The following is a 14836-nucleotide window of genomic DNA, read 5'->3' as shown; positions in this document are numbered from 1 at the left end:
GAAGATCTCAGCTGCGGCTAAACTCAGCAGATGGGGCACCCAGCACAAGGAGATGGCTCATCCACTGACTCAGCCGGTAAGGTGCTGCTGGAGCTTTCCCTGGGAATTTGCTCAGGCACTTCAGGAAGGGAAATTTTTGCTTTCAGTTTGGTTTTGGCATCCAGGTTTCCTGATGTGTAGTACAAACACAGGGAGGTGCTGGGGCACCAGCCGGAGGGGCTGCTGCTGGCAGGTCCCCTCTGCAGCAGGACCTGGCATGGAGCAGCTGTGGGTTAGAGCTTGTGGTGGCTGTGCACAAAAAAGAGAGAAAAAAGTTAATTTAAGGGCAGGAGAACTCATCCACTGCTGTGTTTCATGCAGCTCATTTTGGTTGTGGTTGTAGAACAGTGTCCTGAATTAGGCTTGATTTCTTTTTTCGACTTTGGGTGCTGATGGGACTCCTGAGAGTGGCAGTTTGGGATGTTTTCCTTCGTGGCAGTTCGGGTCATTCCTTCTTCTAAGAGGTGTTGTCTGTTTGTGTTGGGATGTGATGGATGGTGACTCCATAGGGCACATACACATCTCAAGGCAAGTTTTAACACAGGCACTCAGCCAGAAATGGCCAGAAATGTACATTTAATGCTCATGGACCTTCACACACACACACTGCTGGCTCCCTTGCACACACCTGCTGGTTGTGGCTCACTCCACGCTTACAACCAGGTGTAATCCTTGTGTGTGTCTGTGTAAGAATGTGTCACTGGTGCAAACACAGAATTCTGTACATTGAAATATGTCCATAAACCACACGCATTTGTGTACAAAGTGTTTGTATTCACCTTGCAGAGGTGTTCCCAGCATGGGCAAGGATCATGTGTGTGCACACGTGCTGGAGCACACGTGGTGGTGGTGGGAACTGTTGTGCTCTGCCCTGTAAATTGTGCGCTTTTCACTTGTCCAAGTTGGATCTCATGTGTGAGGCTGGCAGCAATGCCTGCTCTGCAGGCAGCATGTCATTTTAGGGACATGGTTTTGCTTCCACCTCCATTTTAATTTCTGTCATGGAGGTCTCAGAAGCAGAAAGCACCCCTGGAAATCAGAAAGTGAAAGGAAAAAAGGTAAAAACTATAGAGCTCCAGCTCTGAGCATTCCAGCAGCATGAGCCAGACCCAGAAATCACCAAACTGACTAAAAAGTTCATGTGACTCCAAAAAAAAAATTGAAAATTGAGTTTCTTTTCATTTGCCTTCTCCTGGGGCTGTCAGATTTCACTCTGGTTGCATCACCTTACTTTTCTGCACAGCCACAAGGTCTAGAAACTTACTTTAAAAAACAAAAATTCATACTTGCGCAGATTCACATGACTCACAGAGTTGGGAATTTAAGGCAACCAGAAATGCTCGTACAAAAATCACAGGAACTGGCAACATGGGCAGTGACTAATCCTGATGGATCCCTGATAGCAGCATCTCTCAGTTCATACAATATTTTGGGGGCGTAGCTGGTCTACAACCAAGACTTTGATCCTCTTCCCAGTGATAGCAGCTGCTTGGGAATGATCATACCTCCCGTCTGGCATCTCTGCCTCTGGGGAAGCTGGATTTCAGGAGTAATTCAGGTTAAAGTTAGCTCTGCCAGGTGGCTTGAACCAGCTCAATGAGCTGGAGTAGGTCATAGGGGCTCATGTTGCTGGGCTGTTGGGGGCTGGATCATTCCCAGCTCCCTGGATAGAGTGGTAAAAGGTTATTTTTGGGGGACAGGTAATGCTGGATTCAGAGTGAAGATTTCACCACGGGTGTAGTCTCTGCACAGCTACATCCACTCAGCGAACAGCCCTGCCGAGGTTTTGGCAGAAACACGGTGTTTCTAGTTAAAAAGCGGGTATTTCCAAATGCTTTCAAATCCACATCCCAGAATTACTGTCAGGGGGAAAAAAAAGTATTAATTAAAGCCAGGGACGGCAGCAGAGTCCTGCGAGCGGAGAGGTCGGGATCAGGCAGCGGCATCACGTGCCCCTTCCCGAGGCATGAGGCTGCAGAACGATCAAAGAAAAGGGAGAAACTGCAAACTGCAGCTGCTGCCTGTGCCAGGGCTGTCGGGGAGGGGTGGCCGGGCACCACGACTGGTGACAGAAAGTTCTGTGGGAGGCAGGAATAAAGCTGACATTCACTGAGGAGGTGCCAGCAGTCTGTCCTTAGGCAAAACAGCAACTTAAGAGTCACCATCAAGAGTTAACGCAGAGAGAAACTTTCTGGATGAATTTGTGTCATCAATGTGAAGCCAAATTTGGCACTTCCCTCTGCCCATTGACATGACCCAAGTCTGGGGGAAATGTGGCTGCTGCTAGGAAAGGTTTAATGCTGTGGAAGCATCCCATAGACTGAGGTGATGAGCTGATAGTGAACAGGGGGAGCAAACACCTGCTTGGAACCAGGACACCTTTTTTAGGCTTTTCTTCTTTTTCATCTTGCATAGAATCACAGAATATCCCGAGTTAGAAAGCTCAAGCTGGGATACCATCACCAAGAGTGGTTTGAGACATCATATCCCTGTCCCTGGACAGCTCATTCCAAGAACTGCTCAGCTGCACATGAAACAGAAGTATTGCAAATGCTGGAAAGCTGGGAGGGCTCCATTCCACTCTGAGCCCACAGCCCTATGTGCTGGTTGATCCCTGAAGCACATGGTTTGGAGGGGACTCTGCTCTCTGTGGTGGCCAATCCACCCAGGATGTCCCTCCAGCCCCGTCTGTGGCCACCACTGTCCATACAATTCATCTGCTGGCTGTTGATGTTAAACCTATTTGCTTTGTCAATGGGACTGGCAGCAAGAGGAGTCTCACTGTCCGTGCAAGGATCCTAAAGTGCTTTGCAAACATTTGTTAATTAAGCTGTTCTATGAGATAAGTAAATTAGCACAAAGCCTGATCCAAAGCTTCTTGAAGTCCATTGGTTTTGGTGAGTCCAGGCCCATGGGATCAGGCCCAGGAGACCAGATTTTAAAACCCCTCAATTTTGTTAAGAGCTCAGCATATTGGCTGCAGATGGGTGCTAAGCTACAGGGACAATCTGGCACCGGGATCGCCGGTGCCACACCCTTGGCAGACTGGGTTGCAGTTGTAACACGGAGGGTTTGGATTTCTTGTCGTGAGGGATTCTTTTTTAAAAACTGCACTGGGGTTGCTGAAAAAACTTCTGCTGGATAATCTGAAATCTGGATAATTTTAGGTCTGGAATCAAAAGGGGATGTTCAATTGCAAGGTCACACTCTCCCCTTATTCATGCTGCTTGTACATGTAGTTCATTTTCCAAGGAACACATTTTCCTCCCATTGGAATCCCATCTTCTGCAAGGAGATAATTCCCGATTTCAGCTTCTAGAAGATCAGAATTACCACGTGTTTTCCTTGGGTGTGTCCTCTTTTGAATTCCGTCCAGGGGCATATTGGGGATTTGGCACTTGCCTATGTCTGAGTCTTCATCATCCCAGAAACGCCAGCACAGCCGCGGATCAGCTCCGTGAGCTTCACACCCACTCTGCCGTGGTGGCAGTGGGGCTGGTTCCCTGCATGTGCTCCCACTGCCTGCCCGGTGCATCCATCACTCAGAGGCTTCCTGGACATGTCAAGCCCAAGGCCCATGTGCTGACCAGATGGTCCATGTGTGCCCAGCAAATCCAACACGCCCAGGATGTGTTGTGTTTGCTGCACATTCACTGTCAAGCTGTGCAGCGCATGTGCACATATTTCTGTCCAGGAAATCTTGAAGGGAAATATGGAAGGTTCATCTGAGTGACTTACCTGTCTCCTGTTATCCTGACAAACAAGCCCTGCCTGTAAGAGAGAGGGGAATGAGCCGTATTCTAAAGACAAAGGGAAACAGTTTCAAACCAAAAAGAGAGTAGATTTACATTAGATATTAGGAGGAAAACCTTCCCTGTGAGGGAGGTGAGTCACTGGCACAGCTTGCCCAGAGAAGCTGTGGATGCCCCATCCCTGGAAGTGTTCAAGGCCAGGTTGGATGGGGCTTGGAGCAGCCAGGGACAGGGGAAGGTGTCCCTGCTCATGGCAGGGGGATGCAACTTGATGAGCTTTAAGGTCCTGTCCAACACTAATCATCCCATGAGTCTATGATTCTACAATTTCTAATTTCAAGAAAAGAATTTGAGTCATGGATTCAAACCAACTTGCACTAGGTGCAACAAGAGTGCCACGGGCATTTCCCTGAGCTATACATGAGCTCCCTCAGCACAGTCACATCTTCCCACTTGGAGGCTCAATGCACCCACTTTTAATGCTCTTTCTAGTTATGAGTTATTTTAAATTAAATTAGGGGACGTTTATAGGAGGGGCAATGCCCAGTGAAATCCCATTCTTTCAGGAACATGGATGTGGGTGATGTTGGCTATTTTTAGCCAAAGAAGGCAACAAAGAGTTTTGAAGCATGGATCTGGTGCTGGAGAAGAGTGACACTGATTATTCATACTCACAACACATACAGTTAAATACATGTAAAGCAGATTTTTTTTTACCTTTTCTCTGGGTGTTTTCTTGCTGTTTATAAATCTCAGGTGGAGTTGGCATGCATGAGCCTTAATTCTTTTGTGTCTTTCTAAGCAATTTCATCAAAGTCACGCAGCAGGTCCAGGGTGTAGTCCAGGGAGCCAGCATCCTGTTTTTTCTCCTCTGGACAAGTGCTATCACTGCAATTTTGTGAAGAAGCACCTTCCCCTGTCTCACTGCCTTGCTTTTCCCCATCATATTCCACAACGGTTGTTGCACATTTTGACAGAGATGAGGAAAGTCATTACGTTGCAGGTGATGCCTCCTTTCCAAGGAGGCTCTAATCACCCTGTTGTGCTCCAGAGCTCTTCCTGTCGGTGCTAATTTTAGTCTCCTGGTGGAAGTTGCTGCTGGGGCCTCGGGATGGGATGGACCCTGAGCCACACAGGTGTGTTGCAATCCTAATGCTGCTCCAGCATCCTGCACGGCCTGGCAGTCTGGGTGTCAGACTGTTGGGAAAAGCCTAAGGAACACATCTCAGCACTTTTCAGCTGTTTTGCACTTGCTTATGCCAGTCCAGAGGTGGCTAATGCCTCTCCAGGGCACAGCAGGGACAGTGGGGACCTGCTTTTCCAAATAGTTCAGTCTCATGCAAGTCTCTCTAAACCAAGGCCAGGTTTTCCCAGGCATTCACGTCCTGGCTCTGCCTCTTGGGCAGGCTCCTGTGGGAACTCTGGACTATTCTGAGAGAGCAGGTCCTTGCTCTGCCATGCAGAGAAGACTTTGTCAGCACAGGGACTTTGGGCACAAACAAGTGGGTGACACTGTCAGGTCTTTGCATTTATTTTCTCTCTGCAATTCCAGATCCTTTTGGAAGCATCTCACAGCTTGAAAAGAGGGTGTTTTATCATGGCTCTGGTGACAGCCTTGCACTGCTCTGCTCTGGACACTGCTTTTGGTGGCTTGGGTTGATGAGTGGGACAGAAGGACCTGGTGTGTGACAGACAGAGCAGAGGGTCCAGAGAAGCTGTGGCTGCCCTGTGCTCTTGGCTGCAACCAAGTTCCAAGGGAACTTAAAGCTCATCCAGTTCCAGCCCCTGCCATGTGCAGTGACACCTTCCACTAGACCAGGTCGCTCCAAGCCCTGTCCAACTTGGCCTTGAATACTTCCATGGATGGGGCAGCCACAGCTTCTCTGGACAACCTGTGCCAGTGACTCACCTCCCTCACAGGGAACAATTTCCACCCAATATCCCATCTAACCCTGCCCTCCAGCAGTGGGAAGCTATTCCCTCTTGTCCTGTCCCTTCAGACCTTTGTCCAAAGTCCCTCTCCAGCTCTGTTGGAGTCCCTTTTAAGTGCTAGAAGCAGCTCAAAGGCCTCCTTGGAGCCTTCTTTTCTCCAGGCTGAATTGGAGAACATTAAAAGTTTCTTAAAGTTCTCTTCACCTCTGCCTCCCAGGGGTTAGCAGCCATGGAAGTACTCTGATTTCTAGTTTTAAAACTGGGAGGAACAAGGTCTTTGTTTAGCCCGGTGTAGACTCCTGGTCTCAACCCACCTCAGTTTTGCCTGGGCACCACAGCGTGCTGCTGCACCAAGCACATGGCCAGGCAGAATCAGGCCCTGAGCCAATTTACCCCTTCTTCTTATCAGTCTAGACATCCTCATTATCCAGATAAAAGTCTGATCCCTCACTGAATCCCACTAAGCTCCTGCCTGTACGGTACTGAAGGCAGAGGGCACTCGCCCTCGCCCAGGACTCCCCTGCGGGTGGAGAGGCTGCCCCTGGCTCCAGTTCCTGTGCTGGGAGCAGGTCGCGGGGTGAGCATACATCACTCCGAGTGCTTTACCAATTACAAGTCATTACTAATGCTTTTATTACCATTATTTAATAGATCGTGTTAATTATTATTATTAATTTGCTTTAAAAGGAGTGTTTCCATAGCAACAGGGAGATGTGTGCTGCTTTTCAGGCACGTCAAGTGGACACGTTCCCGTGTCTTCCCCAATGGGCTGGCAGCCCACCGCAGAGCTGGGTGAGGGAGGGGGCTGTGCTCTGGTCCCCGAGGGGATGGTACCAGCAGAGCCATCCAGGAAAGATGAGAGCACCATCTCTGTCACTGGAGAGTCCCTTGTGCCGTGAAAAAGTTCCTGTGGGATGCAGACTTTGTGCCTAAATGCTGCAGATGCCCCAGGAGAGCAGAGCAGGTGCGGTAATGTTTGTACCTCTGTGTGACCCAGGAGTGAAGGCACTACTGTTAATTCCCACGTTGCTGATTCCCTGGACTCCAGCCCTCCCTCAGAAAGTGTCTTGTCTCCTTTTATGTTTTCCAGTCAGCTGCAGAAGGACCAGGAACTGGAAGCCAGGCACAAGTCCAGCAGACCTGGCTGCAGGATGCCAAATCCCAAAGAGGTCTGCAATGAGCTGGGGGCTGCTGCTGGCACGCAGGGAAGCTCTGAGCCTCGACAGGTTCTGCAGTGGTTCCAGGGATGAAGGACCGTTCAGGATGCTCAGGTGCCACTTCCCAGTCTCAGGCTGTCTACAGGCTCTGGTACAGGTATCCCTGTGGTGAGGGGGAAATGCAGGGATTGGTGCTCTGAAATAAATCCCCCTGTAGCCCCTTCAATGTTCCAAGGCTATCTCAGACCTTAGAGGGCTTTGGAGGAATATTTCATGGATAGGACAAAGGATTCAAAAGAGGCTCTGACCCCCAGATGTAGTTCAAGATGTTTATTCCAGGTGGTTTCCAGAGGGGAAAGAGGATGAGTGTAGAAGAAGAGGGCCTTATCCAGGCTTCTGCCAGGGAGGGATAACTGGGACACAGCCAGTAGGGTCAGAAAGGGGAGGAAGGGTTAAACTGCATGGTTACAGGCTCTAGGGGTCTCTGAGGGGGGAGAAACCATTCCCAGGGGAATGGAACAGTGCTGACTCTTCTGGGGTGTGTTGAAGGCTTTGCCAAGGCTGGGAAGGTAACGCATGCACTCTGCTTTGTATATTTACACACCAGAGGGGTTTAAACACTGAAGCCATGTTTAAAGTTGGTCTCTGATCTGTCATGTCCCTCTGACGCTGTGCCCGGCAGGCCTTCACCCCACACTGCCCCAGTCACTGCTCCCAGGAGGGATGTGCCTCTCACACACCTTCTGGGGGTGTCACCTGCTGGGGACCATGGTGGTGGTGGAGGTACCTGCATGTTGGGCTGTGTCCTTGCCAGAGACGTTTGCAGCAGAGGAGATGCAAGAGGCCAAGGTCAAGCTCAGCCAAGGGCGATGTGTCAGGGCATGTTCTGAGCCTCAGCACTGTTCAGGGAGAGCCCCTACCCAGTGATTGCTCCAAAACAAAGCTGCAGCTAATTGCTGGCAGCCAGAACACAGGGCCCAGCACTGGAGAGCCCATGGGGACCACGGCTCCATCTGCCCAACCTAAAGGAGTCCCTGGAGGGCTGGAGCCAGACATGCTGTCACCTTATCCCTGCTGGTCCAGGTGGCCCCAGGGGCTGCACCAGGAGCAGACACACATCCCACACCAGCTTGGTGCCCTGCCTCTGCCTCCTGCTGGCAGGTCATCACCGATTCATTTGCCCACTGCTTTCTGCATTGTCAGAGCAGTGGAAATCCATCACCTTCATGAAGGTTCCAGCTAAAGCCTCGATCCAGCAGCTCCTCACTGGGGGTTTGGAAGCTGCAGCCTTAAGGAACACCAGCAGTGACACCCAGGCAAGCAGCAGAACTCAAGGCACTTGCTGTAAAGCTAAAAACACTTGCTCCACAGTAGCACATCCCACATTATTCCAGTTCACCCTGCTCTCCTTGGTTGCTGTGGGACTGGGACAGGGGATTGCCCTGCTCAGCCCTGCATGTCCCTGGGGAGAGCAACTCCTGGCAGTGTTTCGGCTGCTTGGGGTCAAAAATGGGGGTGGCAGGTGGCCTTGTGTCACTGTCACCCCTCTGTGCCAGCTGTGGCACTCCCAGGGGGTGCTGCCTGCTCTGATGTGGGTAGGTGGGTGCGGGTATGCCCAGATGGGACCCACGGGAAGCACGGTGGCCCTACAGTACTGCAGGGACACCCGTTCAAACAGCCCTGCACTGCACAAGAGCTGCCGGACGCGCCCGCGCCTCCCCCTGATCCTCGAGGACTGGAGAAACACAAAAGAGAGAGGCAGGAGGGCTGGGAGCAGTGGGAGAGAGGGAGGGAGGGGAGGGAGAATCCCCCGTGCCCGGAGCTAATCCCAGCTCCTCTAGGAGAGGGATCTCAAATAACAACCGTCCGTGGTCGAGGCCAGATGGATTTGATTTAATAACAAAGCAGGAGAGTTTGGGATCATTTTGGAGCCTGCCAAAGGGCCAGATCCTGGGCAAGCAGCAAAGGGCCATACAAGCAGTGTAAGTCCAAGTGAGAGCTGCAGACTGCTTGCATGCTTCCCCAAATGCTGGGATTGCCTCGACTCTGCTTCTCTGAGCTCCTGAGTCCCAGCCACCCTTGGGGCACAGGGCAGCACAAAAGACACGGAGGCTCTGGGTTTGTCACGTCATCACAGCCAGGAGGGAAAGGGGAAGGGGAGTGGGGGGACAATTCCTGAGCCTTCCACAGCCCCAGCTGTGGTGTCTCACCACTCAGCGCTGCTGTGGGCTCAGACCCTTTTAAGGAGCACAGGAACAGACGTTGTCCTGCTTTTGCAAATCCAAGAGACTCCCACTGCACCCCACAGTGTCTGAAGCCTCCCACTCGTTAGCTTCAGCATCTCGGAGGCAGAGAGGTGGCTCAGGACAGTGTCACCCTGTCCCTGTGCCATACCAAAGGAGGAGGCTGTGGGTTAGGAGAGGGGGTAGCATGTAGGGCAGCAATGCTCATCCCAGGTTTTACCCTGCTCCTGCCTCAAATTCTATCTTTAGTTTGCCTTCGAGAGGATGGGTGAGCATAGGGAGGAGTTTCCTGCACATGGCAAGAATTCAGCATCTGGGCAAAGACCCCTCCCCAGCTGTCTGAGGCCCCTCCCGGCCTTCCAGGACACATGAGGCCCTATTCCTGACCCCGCTGTCAGAAGATGCAGTGGGCACTTTGGGCATGTTCCCTTCCTTGGAGCAGCCACAGAGCCAGTACCAGCAGGCAGATGCTGGGGACGAGCTGGCTGAAGCAACACCAAAATCCCTGTATCTATTGCTGTCCCCTGTGGTCCTTTGGGATGCTCAAAAGGCGATGGTCCTGTGGCAGGCAGGTCATGGTGCAGCAGAGCAGCACCTTGCTGCCAGGCTGTGGTGGGGACTGCCCTGCTTACCACGTCTGCCAGTTGGTGCTTGGGCCAGCAGCCTCCCTGGAGATCTTGTTTCTGGAAACCGGAGCAGCCTTGACGCTGCCCCACCAGCTTCCCCAGCAGCGGGAGGTGCTGCCGTCAGCCCAACACCTGCAGCTCAGGCTGCCACTGCTCCCATCCGGAGCGCTTGGCGCTCTGCCCTGGGAGCAACGAGATCCCGGCGCCACTGATGTGCCGGCAAGAGGGAGAGGGGCGTTTTCTGCTCGGGGGAGAATGCCAGGGCTGTGCAGCTGGGCTGGAGGGGCACCGGGAGGCAGGAAGAGCTGTGGGTCCGTCCCAGAAGCAGGGAGCCAGGAGCCTGGCGGTGTGTCCGGCAAGTTCCGTGCAGAGAGGCTGGGATGCAGGAGCTATCGCTTGCATCCCACATCTCCAATGGACCGTGTGTCCTCCTCCAGTGGTCTCCTGCTCAGGGAGCTGTGCTCATCTCCATCCCCTTCCCGCCTGCTCTTCAGTGGCATCGCGTTTGCTCACTCGTGCGGGAGCTGCTGCTGGTTTCTGATTCCTGCCTCCGCCCGGCAATGCTGCTGGCAGCGTGTCCCGTCTCCCGGCTGGCTCACCGGGACTATCTGCTGTCCCAGGAAGGTTTTCCCCCTCTTTCTGTTGGCAAAAAGCCTGGAGGGAGAACTGGGTCAGCGTGGGGTGGTCGAGGGAGGCATAGGCTGTGCTGCCACTGCTCTTCCACTGCTGGGCTGGGACATGGTTGTTCCTCCCCATACCAGCGTCAAGGGGATGCTCCCCCTGCACTGGGGTTCAGTGCCTCAGGGACTCTGGCCCTCAAAGCGCTGCCGGCAGTGCAGACCCCGCCGAGGGAGGGCTTCTCTCACCCCCATGGGAAGACACAAGCCTGGAAAGGGAGCTCGGGACCATTTACTCCCCGCTCTGCTTCCCTAATGAGAAGCAGCCTCTCAGCCTTGGCCCCGTTCCTGCAAAAACGAATCTCTGCTTGTGCTTTCGGTGCCACGAGCTGTGCGGCCAGAGCAGAGGGTCCATGGAGAGGAGTGGCACAGCAAGGGGCTGGCATCTCCGCGGGCGAGCGCCCCTGGGCTGGCGGGAGCCCGGGGGCTCTGGACGATGCCCACGCCGCTCCAAGTCTCCAGGCTGGCACGTCGCAGAGCCGAGTGACACCTTGGTCCCGAGTCCCAGCCTCCTGCCGGAGCCACGGGGTGAGGCTGGGCGAGGGTTCGGGCAGCCCCTGGAGCCCTCCCGCCGGGACACGGGCAAGGAGCCGCCGTGTCCGGCGCTGTCTCGGGGCAAGGCTGGGCTCTCCGCTCTGTACTGCGGGCGTCAGACACGAGATGGAGCTGCCGATCCCTCCTGTGCCCTGCCAGGACTCGGGCTGTGCTCAGCTGAGCTTTGGCCCCCGCTCGGCCGGGCCAGCCAGCTGCAGAGCACAGGCGGAATGACCTTGGCATCACCTCCGGGGGCTGCAGGCTCCCCTTGGCCGCGCGTCTGGGCTGCGGGGTCTGGGGGTGAGAGAGGGTTTGGTGTTGTGTCTTTGCTGATGCAGTCCCATGGGGACTGCCCCTGGGCAGGGCAGGGGAACTGGGATGGGCCCAGTTGTGTGTCACAGCAAAATCACACGACTGGCCAGACCCTGGAGGTTACAGAATCACTGAGTGGTTGGGGCTGGAAGAGACTTTAAAGCCCATGTTTCACCATGCTGCCACGGGGAGGGACAACTTCTACTAGCCCAGGTTACTCCAAGCCCTCTCCAAGCTGGCCTTGAACCATTCCAGGGATGGGGCATCCACAGTTTCTCTCAGCAGCCTGTGCCAGGGCCTCCTCACCCTTCTCCTTTTATCCTTTGATAGAGCAGAGGGTCGTGCAGAGCCTGCAGTGTGGATGATGCTGTATAATCATTAATAATACATGACTTTATTTGCATTATGTTAATTTCCAGCATCCTCACATGAGAGCGAGGCTTGGCTTTGCAAGGGGCCATGTGTGGAAATCCTACCAGAGAGGATTTATCATGGGACCTGTTGATCACCAATGCAACTGAGCTTATCAGCAACATCAAGATTGGAGGCAGCCTGGACTGCAGTGACCACACACCAGTGGAGTTCACAGCCCTGAGAGATGTGGGACAGGCAAAGATTCAAGTTAGGACTGGATCCTGAATTTTAGGACAGCAAACTGCAAGTGGTTCAAGGAGTTGGTCAGTGGGACCCCTAAGAAACTGCCCCTAGGGATAAGGGGACAGAACAGAGTTAGCAGGTCTTCAAGGACTCTTTCCACAGAGCGCAAGAACTCTCAATCCACATGAGTAAGAAATCAGGAAAGAAAGACAAGAGACTGGCATGGCTGAGTGGAGACCTGCTGGTGAACTGGAAGGGCAAGAAGGAAATGCACAGGCAGTGGGAGCAGGGATCATGGAAAGAGGACAAATGGCAACGGCTTTTAACTGTAAGAGAGTAGGTTTAGATTAGATATTAGGAAGCAATTCTTCCCATGGGGGTGGTGAGGCACCAGCACAGGTTGCCCACAGGCTGCCCCATCCCTGGAAGTGTTCAAGCTTGGACAGGGCTTGGAGCAACCTGGTCCAGTGGAAGATGTCACTGCCCATGGCAGGGGGGTGGAAGGAGCTGGACTTCAAGGTTCCTGCTACTCCAAACAGTCTATGATTCTGAGATTCTGTATGCTGGAAGAGCCCACCTTCATGCAGAGAAACCCCCAGGTGTTAAGGCAGTAATGGAAGAATGGAAAAATTGAAGAATGTGCTGAACCCAGCCTGGCAAATGCAGAAACCAAGGCATGGACCTCTGCATCATTGACAGATGAGCTCTGGAGACCCCAAACCTCTCAGGAGGGTGGAGGGGATGTTTTAGCACTTGGGCTGAGCACTGCAGATCAGGCAGATCTGAGCAGCCAGTGAGTAGGGCCAGGCTTTGCACAGAGAAGGGAAAAGGGCAGAAGTGGAGGCAGTGGAAAGGACTCACCTCCAGCATGGAACAGGAACAGTTTGGTGCTCTCTTTCTTTGTCGTTGGAGCCAAGGGTGTTTTCTGATTGTCCATGAGTCATTCCCAGTAGGATCTATCCTCCAGCCCCCCTTGTACAGTGGTTCTTGGGGATGGTGTGTCACAGCACCCTCTGCTTCTGCTGCCACTGGCCCCCACAGCCTCCATCCTACTGCTCTCTGCAGCAATTGGGGTCTCCAGGCAGCAGAGCCCCCTTTCCTGGTACCACAGCTCAGTCCTGCCCAGTCCAACCCCACCCTGTGGTCTCAGCTCTGCCCTCAGACCACAGCAGGGATCCCCCAGCTTCCCCATCCGAAACCCTCTTGAAAGAGTGGCTGAACCACAGGACTCACACATCCGAAGCAGCAGCCACAGGTCCCTTGACAACAGGCAAACAAACAGCCCGTGGCTGCCTTCGTCACCAGCGTGATTCATGGTGAGGCCAGGAGCGCCTGTTCGGCCACTTGGCCTCTCCTGCCCGGGACAAACTGGGATGAAACACTCTTTTATGGTATTTTTTCCTTTGATCTTAATCTGTACATCTCCAGCCTCTACTGCCAAGCCCCATTAAGGAAACTCGAACTGCTCCTCCGCCCAGCAGCCTGGGGATGCTGCAGAGCAGCTCCAATGGGCAGCACAGGTGAGCCTTGGCCATGGAGCTGCTCTGCCTTTGTCCCGTGCTGCCAGCCCCAGATTTCCTCTGCAAACCACAACTCGGGGTCTCCCTGAGGACATTTTGGCCCTTCCCTGGAGCCAACATCCACAGCTTTCCCCACAGGGCAGATTTGTTCACTGTGCCTTGGGAAAAGGCTTCTACCTCCCAGCTTGGATGAGAGCAGCCTCAGGGCTGTTCTACCTGTGCAGGGGTGATAATGAGTCCCACACCTCTCTCTGCACCATGCTCTGACTCCACCTTTGTGCAATGTCCTGCTCTAATTTCTACAACTGAACTCGTTTTCGTTTTCTCCTTTAATCGGAGAGATTCTCCCAGTGCTTGGGTTTTGTACTATTTTGAGTGCTTTTTTTAAAAAAAATTTGGCTTTTTGGATCACTAAATGTGGTGAAGCCAACCAGCCTCATCATGGTGCCCTCCACCCCTGTGGCAACACTGAGGGGGCCAGGAGGGAGAAGTGTAGTGACTATCAGGGAAACAGCCCTGTTGCAGAAAGCACTGTAGATGGAAATGAATGGAAGTGGCTGTGGGCACCCCTGTCAGGGCTGGCAGGGTTTCCCCATGCAGCTTTTCCTGCTGATGGAATACGGGCAGTTATGGTTCACCTCCAGGAAATACAGAGTGTGGAGAGGGGGAAAGGTGCTCAGCAGCCCACACAGCCCATGCCCAGGGCTGGTGTCCATCAGTGCCTGGCACTGCAGGTTCCCTCCCCAGACGCTGCAGCCCCAGCAGCTCTTCTGCTGCAGAGGAGCCTGATGCTCAACATGCTGAGTGCACAGGGAGCACGAGCCTTGGGACAGGGAGAGAATTCTCCAAGGGAAGGGCTGGAGCTGCACCAGGGGAGGGTCAGGCTGCATATGAGGAAAAGGCTCTGCCCCCAGAGGGTGCTGGGCACTGCTCAGGCTCCCCAGGGAATGATCACAGCCCCAAGGGTGCCAGAGCTCCAGGAGAGCTTGGACAATGCTCCCAGGCACAGGGTGGTATTGTTGTGGTGTCTGTGCAGGGCCAGGAGTTGGACTTATGATCCTTGTGGGTCCCTTCCAACTCAGGATATGCCATAATTCTATGGTTTTTCCCATGGAATCCTGCTCTCTGAGCTTGTTAATATTGCTCAGAGTTGCCTCCGCGGCAGCAAAGGAGGCAGATGTGGAAAGAAAGAATGGAAGAATGGAGACTTCCATGTACCTGACATTCTGAGCTGAAATAAGCTAACCCCGTGTTTTATATCAGAAAATGTCTGGGATGTTTCTGGCAGGATGTGCTGACACTGAGGTGTTCATTGCTGTCGGATCCAGGGTGGTTAAAGGACAAACAGGGATAAGATGCTGGGTTTGGAGGAGCAGTGAGTTTATAAAACATCTCTGGCATAAGAAGACCTCAAAATGCTGATAGCTGGATTTGCTGGGGCTTGATT

At 53.3% G+C, this 14836-nt stretch overlaps 1 long non-coding RNA gene across 1 annotated transcript; it reads right to left on the bottom strand.

Annotated features, from left to right (window-relative positions):
* Window positions 1-582: 582 nt before the first annotated feature.
* On the bottom strand, window positions 583-13096 carry LOC134562904 (uncharacterized). Its single transcript, XR_010083274.1, has 3 exons — window positions 12731-13096; window positions 4509-7043; window positions 583-3810 (listed from the first exon to the last, which is right to left on the bottom strand). It is a non-coding gene; the product is annotated as an uncharacterized LOC134562904 (long non-coding RNA).
* Window positions 13097-14836: the final 1740 nt, after the last annotated feature.

Source organism: Prinia subflava, chromosome 31, assembly GCF_021018805.1.
Source record: "Prinia subflava isolate CZ2003 ecotype Zambia chromosome 31, Cam_Psub_1.2, whole genome shotgun sequence".
NCBI lineage: Eukaryota > Metazoa > Chordata > Aves > Passeriformes > Cisticolidae > Prinia > Prinia subflava.
The sequence above is the reverse complement of the archived record's forward strand: the minus strand, read 5'-3'. Positions and strand labels throughout refer to the sequence as shown.